Below are 20,381 nucleotides of genomic sequence, written 5' to 3'. Positions count from 1 at the left end.
TGAGGAACAAACAAAGGGTCGTATTGATCTCCAGGATACGCCCTTTTCAGATGTAGATGGAGAGTTGTGGGTAGACGGATCATGCCTGAAGCTACCAGATGGTACGACTTCAGCAGCGTATGCAATTACCACATTACACACGATAGTGGAGACAGCACGCATACCACAGAAATCAGCTCAAGCAGCGGAACTGATAGCATTAACACGAGCATGTGAGCTCAGCACAGGATTATGTGTGAATGTTTATACAGATAGCCGCTATGCCTTCGGAGTAGCGCACGATTTCGGCCTACTCTGGAAGGAGAGAGGGTTCTTAACGTCACATGGGGTACAGATAATGCATGGGGAGTTAGTCCACAACCTCTTAACCGCATTGACGTACCCAAAGAAAATTGCCATTGTTAAGTGTAGCGCCCATAGGAAAGTGGTTGATAAGGTTGGAGAAGGGAATGCGTTAGCGGATCGAGTAGCACGGGAGACTGCGATGCAGCCCGGTACTACTGCCATGTATGTAGTGAAGTCACGGGTGGAGAGATGGCATGATGCGAAGGAGGAAGTGCGAGAAATACAAAGGACCGCTTCTGACAAAGAGCGGGAACAATGGGCTAGCGAAGGAGAACTGGATGACGAGGGTTGCTGGAGAAATAAGCAGATGGATAGATGGAAATTACCCACGGCCTTTGTACAACCTATGGTTCAGATGGCACATGGGCTAGCACATGTTGGAGCTTCCGCAATTGTGAAATTGCTTACCCAAGTCTGGGAGCATCCAGAGATTGCTAGCACGGCAAAGAGGGTGGTGCAGACCTGTATGATCTGCCTGAGGTACAACCCAGGAAAGGGTACTCGAACCCCAGCAGGAGGATTTGTAACACCTACTGCACCCTTTGAGGTTCTGCAGATGGATTACATTCAGCTTGAGCGCTGTAACAATTTGAAGTATGTTCTAGTAGTGGTTTGCGCTTTCAGTAAATGGGTTGAGGCGTACCCCACGAAAGATAATACTGCAATGACCACGGCGAAGCTACTGCTAAAAGAGTTTTTCCCTCGATACGGCGTCTGTAGACTTCTGTGGAGTGATAATGGCCCTCACTTTGTAGCGGATGTTATAAAGTATGTCTTGAAGGGCCTAGGCATCACCCAGAAGTTCCACGCCGTGTTCCACCCCCAGTCTGCAGGACTAGTCGAGAAGTATAATGGTACACTGAAGCTTAAGATCGCCAAAATCCAAGCTTCAACATCTTTGACTTGGCCAGACGCCCTGCCACTGGCGTTATTGTCAATTAGGTCAGTGCCACACTCTCGAACCGGCCTTACGCCATACGAAATAGTATTCGGACGCCCAATGAACATTTGGGGTCCACCAAGGCCTAAGGCTGTGTATGATGTACCTTGTGTAATGATGAGCGATTATCTGGCACAGTTAACGGATAACTTGGTTTCTATTCATCAACAGGTCCGAGAGGCGCTCCCTGATCGGTCTATCGGCGAAGGACATGGTCTCCGGCCCGGAGATCATGTTATGGTGAAAGTCTTCGACAGAACGAACAGTTTGGAGCCGAGATGGGTAGGACCTGAGCAAGTCCTCCTTGCAACGAGGACGGCAGTGCGAGTCTCGAACAGGAAGAATTGGATCCATTCCTTGCACTGTCGAAAGGTACCGCCCGGATTGGTGGAGTCTGCCATGCTGACCGATCAACGAGAAATCCTAGCAGCAGAGACAGGCCGTGCTGCTGAGCCACGAGACACTGAGGAGCTCTTTCCGGACCACACGACTTCTGGAGGAAGGCGATATCATCTTCGACCAAGGAAGTAAGGTTTCCAGTACCGGGACATACTGTCAGAACGGCCCTTGGGTTAGTGAAACGGAGAGCCGATGAGGCAAGGGGGGGGGGGATCAGCCCTGCATTAGTGTAGTGACACCCGTCTTGGCCCGCTGGTGAAGAAATCAACCGCTGCCCAAGGGGAAGAGTTCTGACAGACTTTTTAGTTTCAGGAAGATATCAGGGTATTATTTCCTTTGACATGGAGAAGAAGAAAATTCTTTGTGCGTTGGGGTTCATGCTAACAGTAGCTATTGTTGGTATAACCACATGGTTTGTGGAGGAGGCAACTCCTGCTCGAAAGACGCTTGTGTTGACGACTCCAGTGCCTGCGGAGCACTACTTTTATACGTTGCCATATCAAGAGTTGAAGCATCGACAATCCTATTTGAATAATACTTTATAAACGTACTCTATCAATTGATGATGTGGATCAAACAGATACCAGCTTGCAACAGTATATTGATTTTAACTTAGGACTGTTTTTCTTTGTTGGAGCCGCTTTGAATAGTAGGAAAATCCGAAGATTAACAAGAGTGGTAGAAGCTGTGACTAATCAGACTGCCGCTGCTCTTGGGAATCTTACGGAAGAGTTACAAATAACTAGGATTGTTGCATTACAGAATCGTATGGTATTAGATGTAATGCTAGCTGATCGAGGTGGAGCCTGTAAAATTATTGGAAGTAGCTGCTGTGTGTTCATCCCTGATCATACGCCATCCGTTTATAACGCCATTAACAAGCTGCATAAAATAGCAGCTGAAATCCACACAGAAAACGGCACTTGGTCCTTTTCAGGAGGGTTTTGGGCGTTGGTTACTGCCTGGGGATGGAAGGTCTTAACTGGTCTCTGCATTATTATAGCAGTTCTGTTCCTTTTCTGTATGTGTATTCAATGTGGACCATTGTGCTGTTCCGTATGCATTTCATTCTGCATTCCAGATAAGAAAGCTATTGCCGATGTTGCTCGCCAGAAGGGTCTAGCCAAAGAGGTTAAGGGAATGATGATAATTGATATATATGATGATTATTCTTGGAAACCGGATGTCTTCAGTAAATGCTGAAAGGGTCGTCTGTTGTAAATTAAAGCAGAATGTGATTAAGCATTTACTGAAAACATTAATGCTTCCCCTGTTATCGTGTTTTCTTCGGTTAAGTTGACCGAAGTCCGGACTCCATTTTGTATTGACATGCTGCCACGCGTTCACCACGAGGAGAGTCCGACCTCTGTGTTAGTTGCTCTTGTAATCTGCCTAGCAACAGTTTATAAATAGCTCTCTCTTGTCCATCTGGCGCATGCCCAGACTTGACCACATCTGTTATAATTAGCTTTGCTTGACCATGTGTTTTCACGGCCCAAAGAGTATGTTAGCTCCGCCCACGTATTGATTCAGTATCGAGAATGACCATAAATGGTAATGTTCTTCGGCCTCATGTTGTATCCACCCACTTATGAGCCCCTCTGTTGTGTATAAAAGGGGACTGTGTACGAATGTTCTTTGTGCTACTCCATGCAATACTGAAGAGTGTTGTGTGGATTGTAGGACCACCCTTAAGGGTTAATAAACGTTGTTTTTGTACTTTGCAGTTTCCGTGCCAACTTCCTTATAGATTCCGTTACAGGAGAGCGAACCTTTGTGCTTTGCGGGCCTAGCTGGGGCCTGTATTCATCAGCAGGGGATCTTTCTTGTGACGCTACTTCCACCCAAAGCTGATAATTTAATTCTGTTCGGCGGCCCTTATCTTGTGCCAGCATTTGATATATGCCCCCCTTCTGGCCAGGGATTGACTTTGAAGATCAAATTCAAATCTTATTTGTGCGGGGAACTAGTACTTTGGGAGGCCAAAGATTGCCCTGTATGACCCAGTGATGATGCTGTGCAGGGTGGTTTCATCTCTCCCTCGCAGTGGCTCACTCCTGTATGATATTATTGGGAGGAGTTTCGCTTTGAGTATCTGGAGTAGAGGAGATAAGGTGGGACCTACCATTTCCTTCTTCAAAGATCTCAGTGCCGATGCTGCTGCCTTTTCATCGCAGGGTTTCTTTCTTTCCTTTCTGAGGCTTGAAGGATCCCTTATCATCTATGATGGCTCCTAAATATTTATATTCTGCCACAGTTTCCAACCGATGTCTGCCCAAATACCAAATGTACGTTTCGCCGTTTTATGTAGTTTATTGCCAAGACTAGTTTGCAATTCTTCTTCCAGTGAGTACTCTTCGGCTACATCGAGTAGGTGTTATAATACAACTGATGTGTGGCTTATTAGCACTAAATCATCCTCATATAGAAGGCTTGTGACGGCCATATTGCCTACTTTTGGAGCATGTGAATTGCATTTATCCAGTCTTGTTGTCAGGTGAGTCATAAAGGCACAACAAAGTGGGGGCGATAACGTACCCCTGCTTTAACCCTTTGGTGGTGGGGATTTACCTAGAGAGGAGTGTCCCAGCTACCAGCTTGACTCTTAACCAATTATCCATATGTAGTAGGGCTAGCTGCTTTAGGAGGGCTGAGGGAATGTTCCAATTCCTCAACTTCTGCCACTTCTTCCCTTGATTGATTTGATCAAAGGCGGAGCAATAATCAAGGAAGCATAAATGCAATGGTTGCTTTGTTTCTTTGGCTGTGTCCTTCAGCAGGGATAGGGCCATTATGGTGGTGGTGGTTCCCAAGTGCTTACAAAAGCCTGTTTGGTTTAACTGTGTCAAGGCGACAAGTTGATATTTTTGCATTACTCTTGTCACCCTGCTTGTAGATGAGGGATATTATGGATCCCTTCCAAGAGGATGGGATCGATTCTTCTATCCAAATCGGATTAAATACAGGTTCCAAAATTTCAGATCAATAGGAGGGATTTTGTTTGAATAAGGCTGGAGGGTTCCCATTGGGTCCTGGGGCACCCTCTCGACTCACTTTGGCTATCTGCTTCTAGATGTGCTGCTATACCTTGTACTGGGGCAGTCTATCCAAGAGGTTTGTAGGGTATCATGGTCTTGGGATACCATGGCAATTGTTCTAATCTCATTTTCTGGTTCTGGGACCTTGTCCGTTATTAAGTTCATGCCAAGTGCTACATGTTATTCCCACTGTTCAAGGCTCTTGAAATGCCCGAAAAAGAACTTGTACCACGTTTCCTCTGAGCGTTATGGAGTAGCTTTGCCCCTATAGATTCATTCTTCCTCTTAATTTTTTGGTCCATTTAAGATTTTGTATGATGGGTTTAAGACTTTTCAGTTCACACTGCAGAGTAGAATCTTGCAAATTCCTATGGTGGTTTATCAAAGTTTGATTTATAGGTTTCTTGCACGTTTTCATTTGAGCTCGACGCAAAGCATTGAAATCAGCCTGGGGCCTCCCGACCTAATGAGTGCCTTTGCTAGCTACATTGTTGGTGAATGTTTCGTTGAAGGCCTTAGTGAAAGTTTCCCAGAAAGTTATGGGATTCCTGGTGATGGCTTGCTTCTGCTGAACATAGTTTCTGGCTGATTCCAGAAGTTTGTCCATTGAAGTGGAAGTGCATTTGACCCTTCTATTTTTAATGCTGAATACTGAATTGGTTATTTCAGCCATAGGACTGAGAGGTATGTTTAAGTCTTTGAAAATAACCTCTTGTTGGAGATGGTCAAGAATGTCTGTCATTCCCTGATTGAAAGAGGAGATTTTATGAAACAAGGGGAGTATGATAAACATATAATCGAGAAATGAGCTGAAGTAAGCCAAATGATACGTTGGTGCGGGTGGATTGTCCTCCTGAAAGCATTAATTCAATACCTAAAAGCTCCAAAATGCTGGAAGAGAAAGTGAAGGTGGTCAAAATGGCCAGCTTGACTCACCAATACTCAGATCGAGTGGAGGCTGTTGGCATAGTGTCCACCTTATACACGCTGCATAGACTGAGTGGTGACAAACACTGGACTGGCTTCTCGCCTGGGTCAATGGATTTGTAGAGTGCCTTGGGGCAGCCATGGCCCATGCAGGTAAAATCAGTGGGGCCGGACAGGGGGAATTTCGACAAAAGATGATGAGGGAAAATTAATTATTTATTTAATTTTCCCTCATGGTCGTTTGCCAAAATCCCTCCACCCGGCCCCACCGCTCTTACCTGCACGGGCCGCGGCTGTATTGGGGGTACTCCACCAAGGATGACACCTCAAACTCCAGATGACTTATGAAACTCCTGGGGCTCCAGACAGCCACACTGGCTTTGAGAGCTGCAAATGCCAGTGACCCTGGAGAGGGTCGAATGGACATATATCACATATAAGACTTCTGGTTTACTCGGGGACCTGACAGCCAGGAATCTGTGAACTATTACTAACATGAGGAATTAGTATGGAGGTGAACCAGCGATAACAGCCGCTGTGGCTTCCCCGCCCAAAATCCCTGTTGTTGGGCTGGTATTGGGGTTTTGAATATCACTGATGCTTGTTTGTCTTGGTTTGGCCAAATGGCCATTGCTAATTAGGCCTGGGAAGGGGAAGTTGGTGTTGACTGGTTTATATTTATCTAAAAGCTAGATTGTCTCAGGGGGTGGTGAAGCAACCTAGGGTGGCCATGGGAGGTTTGGGGACTAGAATCATACAATTGAAGTGGGGGAGAGTAGGACTGCACCTCAGGGGAGGGTGCGTACATTCCAGATGTAATGCAGACTAGGGTTACTAAATGCACCTTTCCCACGTGGAATGTAAGGGGAGTGGGCTCAGTAGATAAGTGTTACAAAGTCTTAGCGTAATGTAGGGTCACAGGTATAGCCCTTCTGCAGGAGGCATACATGGTGGGGGACTGGAAAACTGCCCTGCAGTGCAAATGGAGGGATCAGATATGGGCAACAACGTATTCAGCGTTTTCCAGAGGTGCCTTGTTATGTGTGAGCTTTTGTGGCTGCTAATACCTGCCTTAATAAGGGGGGCTGATGTGGCATTTTTTCTGGTGAATTTGATGGCTTAAGCATTGTGCTAGGTAGTGTATGCGCCCCATACACAGGCCAGGCACACTTTCTCTAACAATTGCCCTGACCCTTGCGCGAGACAACCCAGCACTGCTGATACTAGCGGAAGACTACAATTGTGTAGCGAACATACACTTAGATAGGTCAGTGCCACTGCTTGGATACTCTCCGACTGGCCACCTACCAAGGGACTTTTGGGATTGGATGGACAACTAAAGGCTCTGTGACCCCTGTTTGTAGCGAAATGCGGGGCAGCAGGAGTACTTGTTATGCTTCCTGCTCCATGATCTCCATATTCACCTAGATACTCTGGTATGCTCCCCAGAGGTGGCAGGGCATATTGCACATATGAAACATCTGGGGTGTACATCTTCGTATCAAAACCCATTACTTATCTGTGTAAACTGGGGCAGACACATGCCACCTATATCCACTTGGAGACTTCAGACCGTGTTTCTGGATGAACCCATATTCAGAAAAGCAATGGCCGGTCTCATTAGGAAATATTTTCAGAACAATCACCAGATGGCGTCCCATATCAATGTTGAATGCGACACATTTAACATGGTGGTGCACGACTACTGCCTCCACCAATCGATTGGGGTCAAGATGTTACTCAGTAGAGATCTAGTGGAAGATGCTATACGGTGCCTTGAAGTGGAGACACAGGCGAACCCCTGAGTGGGGCCTAGATATGGGTGTATTCGGGGACTCTTCCTGGGATTTAGTTTGCATATCTTGTAAAAGGTTGCTCCGAATACATAAAAACATAGTGTACTGTTTTTTTCTGCTCGTTCAGCAATTGCTCCTAAAATGAGACACAACACGATTGCATAGCTGAATCTTTTATCACAGTAAATCTTTCATATATACTGTGCCCCATCCCCTGGGGGCTAGAGAGGAGGATTCCGGCAGGTAGGGCTGTTCTGGAACTACAGCAACGCCTGAAATGCAGCCCTGCATGAACTAAGTTTACACTCATGAAGCAGACTGCCCAACTGCATTAATCAGGTATGGGGTCTTAGGTAATCTAAGAGATCTCATATATCCCTGTGCTCATATAGTGAGGGTAGATTTAGCCAAATACATAATTTGCCATGGTTGGTATATTTGTCCTGTATACTCTGCTAGTAATGCCAATCACTTTGTTAAGTTGCATTTGACAGGAGGCGTGGCCAAGATGGCGGTAGAGTAGCACCGTTTCTTTTGAGCTCTGCTCGCCAGAGCCGACAAAGGTATTTATACGGCTGTTCAAAGAACAAGAGTGCTATGGAGCTTAGGCCTGTGGCCCAGGACACTAGCAGCAGAGGTGGGGCTGGGGTTTGTACCCCTGTGTGGCTGGGATTTGAGGCAGAGACGCTGAGGCGTCAGGTCTGGACAGTGGACTGAGAAACAATGCGGCTACCGCGTTCGTCAGACGGCGCTTGAAAGGGCCGCCGCGCCTGCAGTGATGTCAGCGGTTGCCCTTGCGGAGTGCCGACAGTGCCTCTATGGGCAGGTGATTGGAAATTTGGTGACGGAGATCTGATCTGGAGGAGGCGACCTGAGCCGCTCTTAGGCAGGTGCGGCGGAGGCACTGGGTGCGGCCTTGCACTCGCCCAAGACACTGGGGAGCGGAATGGAGCTGTGATCCCTGCTCGAGTGTGGCAACCTGGCCTGCCATGAGAGGCTGGGAAGCTCCTGATTAATAGTGGGTGGCGCCACAGTGGGTGCAGACGATGAGTGGCCTGGGCAGAGGTGTACGAAGCTGGAGAGGACGGTGACCCTGCAGCCATTTTAGAGGAGAACCGCGAGTTGTGGACGGAGGCCTCAGGCTATTACTTTGCTAACCTCCTAGTTTGGATCCTGCAGAGCTGGTTCCACTCCCTCAAAATGCTCCTTTGAGAGTTGATATGGGATGGGAAGCGAAATAGGGCATCTTTACGCATACTGCAGTGACTACCATGAAAAGGTGGCCTAGGGGTACCGGACTGTGAACAGTACTACCTTGCTGCACAAGTGCAATGGATGGCCTGTTAGCTGTCTGGGATCTACATGGAGGAAATGGGGGGATTCAGAGAAAAACCACAGGGATGTACACCTAATATTTCTGCTGCTGGGGGCGAGGTTGGCCTACTGTGGAACCTGTGACTGCTGGCAATGGCATTTAGGTGCTAGAAGAGTGCGTTTAAGCAAAAAGGCGGGCGCACATTGTACGCACCGGCAATACCACTCGTGGGAAGGCCCACTGCTATAAGGGACTTCTTCACTGCTTGTCAGATAAAGGGGTGCACTGCAGTGGAGCTAATGACACTGGGCGGCTGATACGTGGACTATGCCTGGAAAACTTGAGGTAAGAATATAACTTGCATGACACACAGTTTTTGGTCTACGGGCATTGACCCGGTTGGGTTGCCATCTTTATGGGAGTATGACTCGAAACCACTGACACATGATCTCTTGCAAACAATCTTGACCTTTGGAGTAGCGGCCACCTAATCCCCTGGTTACACTGGATGATAATGGCAACAATGGACAGGTTGCTGGGAGTATGGCTCGATGGGCGACCATAATAGGCAGACAATTTGTGGGGACGGAACAGGAGCAGAAGACAACAGCATGTAGCAGACCTGAATTGTCATTAAATTTAATATTGTAAAATAGTGAAACACAGATGTATATTCACAAAAAACTGCAATAAAATTGTTGTTAAAAAAAATCTCACGAATAGATGTTGACTGGCGAAACGCCAATCAAAATTCAGCAGTCTTGTAGTGTGCAGCATTCTGATTTGCAATTCTAAATTATCCTTGTTATTGAACTCTGTTAGAGAAACAAAACTGAACAAATATAACAGGCCTCTATATTTTATAAGCTTGCCCTTAACCCCGTGTCCACTGCAGCAGTAAAAATCTCGACTTTCATTATTCATTTCAAAGGCAATCCATAAGTTCAACAAGTCAGAAATGCTAATGAAAGAAAAGGATCTCTTTTGTCTTTCATTTGCCTCAGTTCCTAGCCAGCTAAAGACAAGCAGTTCGTCATTTGACCCTTGAATATTCCACCAAAAAGAACACACTAAATAGTAAACATAAACTAAGTCTAGGGTACTTCTCATACATCATAATAAATCCATATATCATGAGAAGAAAAAAAATTGTGATTGCAGGTTCTTTAGAAATATGATACTTACTACTGTAGTTATCTGGTCTGTCTTGGCTAAACTAACTACAATGGTCCTAGAATAATCTTTGATCCACTAGTGTGATTTATGTATGTGTCTATACGGAGGGGATAAGTATTGTGTTAAGAAAGTTAACTGTTGTTTAATGCTCTGCGTTCCTGCGTTCTTCTTATATGTAAGAGCTAAATTTTAGCTGTTAAAGGAGAGTTAGAATGGTTAAGACTTATTCAGGATGTCACTAACAAAAATACAGACCACATATGCAGTAGATGTCACTAACAAAAATGCAAAGGACATATGCAGTAGCTGCAGAAAAATATACAGTTTAGTGCTAACAGAGTGAACCACAATAAAGACTTGGGGGCATATTATCAAGAGATATGTCGCCACTTTATCGGCACATAGCTCCGAAAAAGCGAAGATTGTTTTATCTCAATATTATCAAGGCGTCGCTAACATGCATTAGCGCATGTTAGCAGCCGATTGTGTAACGCACCTCATGACAGAGATAGATATCGCTAATGAGATGCAAAGTAGACGTTCCCTCCTAAGACAACATGAGAAATGATCGATAAACCAACATCGCGGTATTAACAACGTGGCCCTGAACAGCGAAACGATAACAAAAGGCGCGCTAAGCCCCCATTATCGCATGATTCTAACGCCTGCAAATAGCCTGACTTAGCCTTATTGCCTATGGGAGATGGATTGTAAGGTTAAGTACACACTATCGTATCAGCAAGCTTTTCTATTATCGCTGCTCAATTATCTCTGGATTCCTCGCGATAATGGGTGTTTTCGCTGCTTTCGCTGGATTTCTTATCGCCTGTGAGATGAGCGTTGATGATACCGCGCTATCAAACCAGCGATAGCCGGCAATAAGAAAAACAGCGCTAAGCGCGCTTTGCGATAATTATAGCAACTTGTTGGTGATATGCCCCCCGGAGCACTAAGTTTAGACCCAGTCTCTGGAACAGTTTTGGGCTGACTGTGTCTTAAATAGTTGAAGAGCTGTAGCAGTGCTATTTTATTATCTTAGGGCCTTCTTTTGGTTAGCTAAATTACGTGCCTTGCTTAAACCTCTTTTTACGCACGGAACAGAATTACCAGTATGGTTTTATTGAACACGCCTGATAATTATTGGATGTGATAAACAACCCAACATTCGTTAAATTTTGGCAGGTCAAACCTGCCGAAATTTAGCAGGGGAAAAACGTACATTATTTACAGTATCATGTGTATTTTGATGCATAAAACACCAAAATCTGCAAGTTATTGTCCATACACTCATGATAGGTGCAGTTCATCGCACCTGATAAATAACGTACCCAGTGGAATTTGTTATTTATCCGGGGCGATAAATAACACCTTCAGTTGTAATCAGGCACTTGGACAGTGATAAATGGTTGCCTGTCATAAGAACTTTAAAGACATGTGCTGCTTTTGGCTGTGAATGTAGCAATACATATTGAAATATTGAAAGTAAACCACAGCACACAACACAATAGTATACATAAAAAAACACAACAACACAATTAAAACATAAAACATTTTGCAACAGAACAGTCGAAAAAGATTGCAAAACAACACTTGCAGTGCAAAACGTCAAAATCACATTACAATAAAGCAGCACAAAAACACTATAACACCCTTTACCACCTCCAAAATCTTGTTTTCATAATGCAGTGGTAAAAGCTGTTTGGTGCAAGCATTATCTTAAAGTACAACCAAAGACATAAAATAGTGCCAGTTAAAAATGTCATGGGATTGATGGAGCCGGAACTCACATTCTAGATTCACTCTAGAACCTCGAGTCGATGGTACTTTTTCTCAGCATGAGAGAGTGGGAGGGAGAGAAATCGTTAGCAGGTAAATTTATTCAGTTGAAGTTCGCGAAAGTCATTAAGAATCACAGACAGATAAATGGAATTAGTAGATTTATTATAAAGCCAGAAACTACTGAATGTATAGACACCTCAAGATGAGGGTGTACAAATACATTGGAACTCATAAAAAAACAAACTTATGAATTAAATTAAGGGGTGCAACATGTACAAAACAATTAATTCAAGAATCAGGATACAAAAGAGCCGAACACAAGAGTCCCGATTTCCCTGCAGTGAAGATTACAGAGAAATGAGCATATATATATATATATATTAAGTCCAAAACCCGCTAGCACATTACGCACAGGCACTGATATATATATATCCCTACACTGACACTAACGTGACATCACTAGTTAAGCATATTGTGGGGCAGGGTTGGTTAAGGTGTCAGCGAGTTGAGTCTTCCTTAGAAGTCTTTCCACATTAGTTGGGTCAAGCAGCATGAAGCTACAGAGACAGAGCTTGTTCTAAGATGCTCTCTCTCCAAAAACAGAGAAGTGGGGCACTTTCACTATCTACCATACATCATTATTACAGGTGACTTCCCAAGATCCTCTTCGGATCACGCAATCTGGCCAGGTCACATTCTCATAAGTACTTTTCCAATGGACAGCGATGCTCCCGAGCGGTGGCAAGATGACCTTGATTCCCAGGCTTTCTCCGGTGAGAAAATACAACAGTTCTCCATATCAGTATCCACGTTCAATGTATCCCCTTCTCCCCTTGTCTAACTCCTAAAACAAATACATTATTCTAGCTAACAAGGGTGTTTTTGCCACCTGCAACATATGCGTGAGAAAGAACAAGACCTAGCCTGCACATGAAATTCAATAATTAATTCTAATGCAAGAGCTTCCAGGGAAAATGCCTGTCAGGCCTACCTAATTCTGCTAACAGATGAGAAATGGAATGTGATCATTCATTGAATTAAATTGAAATTAAGACACATACAGTTAACATTATCTTTGACCTATGAAATGACATAACTAATAAACATAACTCGAGAGTGACATAAGTGTCATTTGCGAAATACAAGGGTCCGTTAATGTTTCAGCTAGTTGCGTTTACTTATTGCGCTACTTTTTCCATTTTCCATTGAATTATTCTAAAATACATCACGATTCCCGTTATTGCAATTCACATTCTAATATCTCATGTTAATACAACGAAGAAATGTATGTGGATGCGGAATACATGTGATTACAATGCACCCTTACAAACGAAAGATAGATTTTGTGCTACATCATTATCCATTGGGGGGCACAGCTTCAGGGGGGTGTTTGGGGTGTTACACCGCCTGATAAATGTATTCTTTGGTAAATAGTTGGGTACAGGTGCAGCCGGATATGGTGAGGTGGCTGTTGGATTTCACCTGGGATTGTTACATGCACAAACAGACAGAAAGACACACACACACTCTCTCTCCTCTCTTTTGGAGTTCCCAAAACTGTTGGTTATTTTTCAACATATTGCATTTTACTAACCCTAACAATCCGCTCTGCTATCCCTTCCCACAACCCCTTAAGCCTCCTCAGGCACTGCTTCTCAAATAATGTATTTTACTGTAATATGCCAGAGTGATTGTTGGGAAGTTTGAGCCTCCCCTCCCCCACTCCATGTTACTGACCAAGCCACGCCCCTGGTGTTCCACCACAATGTCTTTTTCTTCAGGTCCAGCCCTTGAATCCTGCCGTGCTCTTAAAGGGACTGTTGTTCATCTCCACTTGCGGTAGTGGGCAGCCTGCTGAAATGCAACAGGACTGCAGCGCAGGTACATACGAGCTATAATTACAGCTTCCACACACAAAAGCAAAAAACGTGAACGTTTTTACAAAAATCCATGTAAATGGCCTGCTGGTCGATGCCGAACAGTATCTGCTCACTTCAGTTCCCTCATTCTCCCCTGGATACATTCATCAGACCATGGTGCAACGCAAAAGCAAGCTCTAGACATATATTATCCCTGTTGCAACCACTTAGATGGCACGAGGCTTAGAGCAAGTTTCACCTCACAGCATAATGCCATTTTGAAATACTGCTTGCTTCCGACGCAATTTACTGGAAGAAAGAAATAAAGGACAAAGGTACATTAGTGAAAATTATTTATGTACCAACATGTAAAGATGTAACGTTTGTAATCATGGCTTACTTAGATGGCTGTTTCTAGACCGATTTTACTTCCAGTGCGGTTTAAACAGGAGCAGGCAACAGTTAAAGACATGTTCCTGCAGTTTGGTCGGGGCACGCAAATGACATGTACGTGTATTAGATTCATATCTGGAATGAACAAATATGGAACTCGGGCCCTTATCGTTCTTTTTGGTTCAAAATGGCTGCGTGTTTCAAGGCTAGTGTTGCATGATTTTGTGTTTTTTTTAATGACTTTATTACATTCTCCTCAGTGTGCATTGTTTTCAGCTCCCACTCTTGAATAGTGCGGTAGTAGCGCGGGACACTTGTTCATTGCTGGCGACACCCAAATAATGGGTGCAGAAGCGATCTCACTCATCTGCAACGGCTGGTTTGCTGTTGCCTCGCAGGCTGACAAAATGCATTAATGACACTACACTGCAATCATGCAGGTGGGAATTGCAGTGACCACATGCTTTTAGCTGTCTGTTGTATAAAGACCTTCCCTAGACATACCATCATTTTCAGTGGGCTCATAGTCAGCCCAATGCTTATCATTGTTGGCCTTCTTTTCACTCTCATTTGCTTGTCTCTTATTCAAAGGCTTTTCTTCCTCTTACTGTGTTTTTACCTCCACTGGAGAATATCTTCTTAACCATTCTTTTGATTGGTTGACTTATATCCTTCCATCGCCGAAATTCAGGGAATTACTTCTTTTATTGCCTTCAGCACCCCGATAGAATGCATCTGTTTTTTGCTCTCTTCTGATTGTACTGTGCAACATTGCCAAAAAGCATCTGCAAAATCCATTGTAAAAGCCAATAGGTCGATAAAGCAAGATCTATTGACTTTGCCAAAGTTTGTTTTGATTGATTTGTCGTTTTATGGGTAAAGTTCCTCATGACTACGTTGTGCCATTGGGTGGGCAGTCAAAATGTCGAAGTTATAATATCGACCTACAATTATATCGGGTTCACAATATCGTAGGGACAGAATATCGATGTCAAGAATATCGTTGACCAGAATATCGACCTTAAGGTAAGTAATATTGTTTTTTTTATATCGAAGTTAGTAATATCGAAGTAAGTAATATCATATGCAAAAATGTCGTTGTTAATAATATCGATATTTAAATTAGTGTTATGTATTTTAGTATGTATTTTATATGTATGTTTAAAAAAAATGTGTAATGTATTTTAATTATTTCTAGAAATATGTATTAAATGTTTAGAAATTAGTAATTTTTTTAAACTAAATTTTACGTTTTAGTATCAGACCGGGTTGTGGGTTTATAGGGGAATAGGGTGGGAAGTAATTTAATTATAAATAATTAATTCATATTTTTTATTTATTGTTATTGATTATTAATTTATTGTTAATTAAATATTAATTGGTCATTCATTTTTATTAAATGATTAATTTATCATTATATTAAATATAAATAATTTCTCATTTCATATATTTATTGTTATTGTTAATTCATGTATTGTTAATTAATTAATAATTGATAATTAATTTTTATTAATTGATTAATTGATAATCAAATTAATTATGTTAATTATTATGTGTAGGGGTTGTGGGTTTAAAGGGGAATAGGGTGGGAAGTAATTTAATGATTATAAAATAATTATTATTTGTTAATTTATTGTTATTGATAAATAGTTTATTGTCAATTAATTATTAATTAGTAGTAAATTTGTATTTGAATAATTTATAAATATATTAATTATAATTAATACATATTTTTTTAATTGTCGGTTAATTTAGTATTAATTTGTAATTAATTTGTAATAATAGATTAATGGCAAATTAAATTAATTGTGTTCTTTTTTATGTGTAGTGGGTTGTGTGTTTATGGGGGAATAGGGTGGGAAGTAATTTAATTTTATTTAAGTCATTATTAATTTCATTGTATTGGTATTTATAATTAATTTCTTAGTTAATTAATTTTAATATGTTATTTATTCTACAAAAGTATTTAATTAATTATTATGTTAATTTATCCACTACGCTATCCAAAACTTTCCCTACTGTTGCACTCCCTGGAGTTGGAATAGTAATTCTATCCCGTACGCTATCCAACACTTTCCCGACTGTTGCACTCACTGGGGTGGGAATAGTAATTCTTACCCCTATGCTATCCAACACTTTGCCTACTGTTGCACTCTCTGGAGTGGGAATAGTTATTTAGACCCCTACGCTATCCAACACTTTCCCTACTGTTGAACTCACTGGGGTGGGAATAGTAATTTTAACCCCTACACTATCCAACACTTTCCCTACTGTTACACTCCCTGAAGTGGGAATAGTAATTTTTACCCACCCACTATCCAACACTTTCCCTACTGTTGCACTCACTGGAGTGGGAATAGTAATTTTTACCCCTACGCTATCCAATACTTTCCCTACTGTTGCACTCTCTGGAATGGGAATAGTAATTTTAACCCCTACACTATCCAACACTTTCCCTACTGTTGCACTCACTGGGGTGGGAATAGTAATTTTTACCCCTACGCTATCCAACACTTTCCCTACTGTTGCACTCTCTGGAGTGGGAATAGTAAATTTTACCCCTACGCTATCCAACACTTTCCCTACTGTTGCACTCACTGGAGTGGGAATAGTAATTTTTACCCCTACGCTATCCAACACTTTCCCTACAGTTGCACTCTCTGGAGTGGGAATAGTAATTTTAACCCCTATGCTATCCAACACTTTCCCTACTGTTGCACTCACTGGGGTGGGAATATTAATTTTTACCCCTACGCTATCCAACACTTTCCCTACTGTAGCACTCTCTGGAGTGGGAATAGTAAGTTTTACCCCTACGCTACCCAACACTTTACCTACTGTTGCACTCACTGGAGTGGGAATAGTAATTTTTACCCCTACGCTATCCAACAATTTCCCTAATGTTGCACTCACTGGGGTGGGAATAGTAATTTTTATCCCTACGCTATCCAACATTTTCCTTAGTGTTGCACTGTTTTGAGTTGGAATAGTAATTTTATTACCTCTGCAATCTAATATGTTTTATATTATATTAATTAATATAGTATATAATTAATATTAAAAAGAGTAAAAAAATCTTTTTTTTATTCGCTATATATATTTATTAATTTTTATTTATATTATTGTTTAATGTGTATAGCTGTTTTTATAATAAATATGATATTTAAAATATATATATAAGTTATTAAAATAATTATTACAAATTATTAGTAAGTATATATATTATATGTATATGTTTAATTTATTTTTACATTTTATATATATTATTTATAATGTTTGAACATTAAAAAAAAATATTAACTATGTTTATTTTAATTATATGTATTATTTACTTTATTTTACTTTATTTTTTTTTTAAGTTTTAAAAGAAAAGTTTATTGAAATTTAAGTACAACAGAATTATAATAAAACAGCATGGCTAAATTCAACTAAAAAGGGGTATTATCCTACGGGAGGGGAGGAAATAAAGAAATAAGGGAAGGGAATAAAAAGGAAAAGGAGATTGTCAGTTAGTAGAGCAAAATATATACGCAAAAAGCATAATTATTACTGTATAAAACGTATGCAAAGGAAGTATAAAGATACATTGGGTATACAAAGACTTCTCCAATAACAATGTATGAAATACTTAGAAATACAAAACATTTTATATGTATAGATGCCTAAACTCAACAGAAATATGTTCAAGGAGGATTTGGAACTTCTTCCATACGAGGATTGTGCAAGGGTAGAGAACGTGCAACTTCATTTAAAAAGTTCGTGATTGGTACCCATAATATATCACATTTAATAGCAAGTGTAATGGGATATACATAGGCCCTATCTAATCTATGGTGCTAACAAACCCCATACCACCAAGCTTGAAAAGAAACATTTGAGGCATCTTTCCAAGACTTAGGGCCTCATGTAGGTAGCCAAATACTGGTCGGTAACGGCCGAAATTCGGTAAATTTCCCGTTACCGACCGGTATTTAGTCAAGTGAGATGTAGGAGGCCAAAAACCAAAAATCGGTAAATATGAAGCGGTAAATACCGATTCATATTTACCGATTTCTAAAATACCGATTCATATTTACCGAATACATATTTTCCGATTCGGTAAATATGAAGTGGTAAATATGAAGTGGTAAAACGGAAAAAGACATGTAGGTAAATTCGGTAATTTAGAAATCCATGAAATTCGGTAATTAAGAGTCGGTAATTAACACAGATTGAAAGCAGGTGGTAATCATCAACAGTGCATAAAATAAATCCCAAAATGCATCAGCGTGGACAACATGGCCGCTCTGTATGTCATTGCAAGGCGCCTACGTCTACAGGCAGCAGGTCTGAGGATATGGAGACGGGAGGAACGCATATACAGACAGCGCATCACACTCTTCCAACTGACTGAGGCTGAGATACATGAAAGGTACAGGCTACACCCACAAACCATCATGGACCTGAGAAGGGACCTGCACCCACTCCTGGACCAGCCAACAAGAAGGGCGCATGCCATACCACCACATGTGCAGGTTCTCTGCAGCCTACATCTACTTGCTTCTGGAAGTTACCAGGTGGTGATAGCTGCGGTGGGCGGTGTATCCCAGAGTTGCCTGTCCCGTTTCTTCAGGAAGTTCCTGGATGCCATGATGCAGAGAATGCACCACTACATCAGCTTCCCAAACACACAGGCTGAACTGCAGAAAACTAAAACTGACTTTTATCACATGGCACAGTAACCCCATGTCATTGGCTGTATTGATGCACACACATCCCAATCTGCCCACCAGCTGCCACTGAGCACATCTACAGGAACAGAAAGTCCACCCACTCCATCAATGTGCAGGTAATCTGTGATGCAGGGAACATCATCACTGATATTGTTGCAAAGTTTCCTGGGAGCACCCACGACTCCTGCATCTTCCAGAACAGTGGGATCTACACACGACTGCTTGCCGGAGAATTTGGAGAGGGATACCTGCTAGGTAAGTAACAGTGACGCCCCATGAAACCTGCAAATCATAGTGTATTGAGGCATGTGACTGATGGTTCCCTTTTACTCACCTAGGCGACAGTGCATATGCCGTGCGGTCATTCATCCTCACTCCCTACCTACACCCATCAACCCAGAGTGAGAGACGATATAATGTGGCACATTAAACTACACGCAATGTGGTGGAGCGCACGTTTGGACTACTGAAAAGCAGGTTCCGCTGCCTCCACAAGAGCGGAGGCGCACGCCAGTACACACCCATCATCTGCTGCAAGATCATTGCCACTTGTGCAATGCTGCACAACCTTGCCACAAAGAGAGGTACAGAGGTGGAACTAATAGATTTTGAGGAAAATGATGATGAATCAGGTCAGCCAGAGGACAACGCTGCTGGAGTGCCAACAGCAACAGATGGGAGAGCGAGACGGGCAGAGATCACATGCAACTATTTCTGAGTAAGTAAGGGGACACAGTCAGTTGTTGTCTGTAATGACGTAGTTTAATAATGCGCCACTACGCCACTAAACAAGGATAATGCCATTCTGGCAACATTGCTCATTCACAAGTGTGAAGTCCAGGGTTACGTCACCCAATAGTCTATTGCTACGCGGTGCAGCATCAAAGTTTGCGGCCACGCGCTACATTGTGGGATGGCACGGATTCAGCCTCCTCACTGGTGCCAGCCCCATGCCGCCTGCTGCTCCTGCGTGTTTCTGGGACGGGGGGTGTGATGCTGCTCCTGCTGCTGGTGTCCATGCTTTCAGCAGCATCCCCTGCACCACTTGTGGCCGCCTGACTGGTCAATAGGACCTCCAGGGCACTGGTGACCTGCACCATCCCCCTAGTCACGTCGCTGCTGCAGTGTGTCAGGCCCTCCTGCATGTTCACTGAGCGCCGGGAGAGTAATGATGTTGCAGTTGCCAGGCGGTTGAGTGCCCTGGTGTGCCTGTCTCCCCTCTGCCGTTCCCGGCGCCTTGCAGCTCTATCTGCGTCCAACTTGCTGCACAACAGCTGCATGGACTGTGACACATCCCGCAGGCCCGCTGCCATGTCAGTTATCCCCGCCGCCATTGCGCAGATGTTCCTGTCCATGTGTTTGAATGTGGTTCTCAGTCCCCGCACATGCCGCTGTACTGAAATGACTGCCTTTGTTTGCAGGCGCTGTTGTTTTAACATGTTGGCCTCAAGGCCCCCAAAGACCCCATGGCTGTGATCGATTGGTGGTGGACTTTGCTCACGCAACCTGTGGCGCCGTCCTGCACGCGTGTCTTCTCCCTGTGAGGTGGAGGGCACAGTGGTATGTCTCCCATCCTGGGGCATAGTATTTGGCTCCGGCCCACTGCTGTCATCAGATGATGTGTGTAACACGCGCAGCCTGGCAGCAGCACGCCTCCTCGACCTTACTATTGCAGGCGGTGATGTGGCCGGTGACTACAGCA

This window comes from Triturus cristatus, chromosome 5_1 (assembly GCF_964204655.1).
Source record: "Triturus cristatus chromosome 5_1, aTriCri1.1, whole genome shotgun sequence".
NCBI classification, from domain to species: domain Eukaryota; kingdom Metazoa; phylum Chordata; class Amphibia; order Caudata; family Salamandridae; genus Triturus; species Triturus cristatus.
This window is presented reverse-complemented; position numbering follows the sequence as displayed.